Source organism: Vidua macroura, chromosome 13, assembly GCF_024509145.1.
Source record: "Vidua macroura isolate BioBank_ID:100142 chromosome 13, ASM2450914v1, whole genome shotgun sequence".
Lineage (NCBI taxonomy): Eukaryota > Metazoa > Chordata > Aves > Passeriformes > Viduidae > Vidua > Vidua macroura.
In genome coordinates this window covers 10,945,094-10,946,323 of record NC_071583.1, presented here as the reverse complement: position 1 = coordinate 10,946,323, position 1,230 = coordinate 10,945,094, and the positions used below count along the sequence as shown (strand labels likewise).

Below are 1,230 nucleotides of genomic sequence, written 5' to 3'. Positions count from 1 at the left end.
CTGTGTGCTGTGTCTGGCTGAGAGCTGCCAGGCTGTCAGAGCTGCTCCCTTCCCCTGAGGACCCAGTGGGATCAGGAGGGACCTCCCAGAGATGTCCTTCCTGCTCCAGGGTCCCTGTTGGCATCACCACCAGTGACTGTGGTTCTTGCATGAGGATCTAGGGTGGCACACAGGGGCTGTGCCATTCTTCATGGCCCATGAGACCTGCTCGCTCCTAATGAGATGTTCCATCAGTTGCTGGAGACGTTAAAGAAAGCAGTGAGGAGAGAATGGTGTCACTGGGCTTGGGAAGTGCCTTGGGTTGGGACCCTGGGGCTTGGTGAGGTGTGAGCTCTCAGGGAGGAGCTGGTGGGCCAGGGGAGAGGCCAGAGCCCACCAGGATGGCCGAGTGGTGAAGGCGTTGGACTTAAGATCCAATGGGTGCATGCCCGCGTGGGTTCGAACCCCACTTCTGGTAGGAGACTCCTTTTTCTCCAGCTCCAAAGCTCCCAGCCCAGCTTTTGGAGCATCACTTCAGAGAAGGGATGGGATCTCTGGCCCTGTGCCTGGGGAACTGAAGCCGTTCCGTGCTCCAGCGTGAGGACCCTGGTGGGACTGGGCCTCCCTGCCATCCAGGCTGAATATGTACAGAGGCATAAGCAGGCTGTGGATCTCCTCTTCCATGCAGGGAGTGCTGAGACAGTCATGGGCTTGAATCCCACATGCTCCCAAAATAGTGACTTGTTTTTCCCGTGGCAGAAATAGAAAAACCTGACTACCCAGAAGGGGAGAAAAAAAAGGTGTTGAGCACTAAATATTTTGGGCAAGTCACAAGGAGAAACCAGTGCAAACAAGTGGGTTCAGGAAAACAGGTTTGGGGTTTCTGGAGTTCGTTCCTTTTATCAGCCTTGCCCCATGACCCCAGACCCATTTCAGACTCACCCAAAGCAACATTTGGCACTCTCTTAGGGGATTTGGCAGTGTCACAACCCCCTGGAAGAAGCCAGCATGGCAGGACGATATTCCTCATGCTGCTGCTTAGATTTAGGAAATGCATGAGGAGCTGAGAGCTGCTCCTCCGTTGCACAGGGTCACTGTGCTGTGGTCTATTTTGGGTCAGTGCCTCCAAGTGCTCACGAGACTTTTGTTCCCTTCCTTGTGTGCTTGGCTGGGCAGCAGATATTTCCCCCAGTAGAGGGTTAGGCTGCTGGACTCACAGAGATGCTGTCAGGTTTTCATTTGGCTGCTTTG

General features: G+C 54.5%; 1 non-coding gene across 1 annotated transcript; it reads left to right on the top strand.

Annotated features, from left to right (window-relative positions):
• The first annotated feature begins 374 nt into the window (after positions 1 to 374).
• On the top strand, positions 375 to 457 carry TRNAL-UAA (transfer RNA leucine (anticodon UAA)). The gene has a single exon. It is a non-coding gene; the product is annotated as a tRNA-Leu (tRNA).
• Positions 458 to 1,230: the final 773 nt, after the last annotated feature.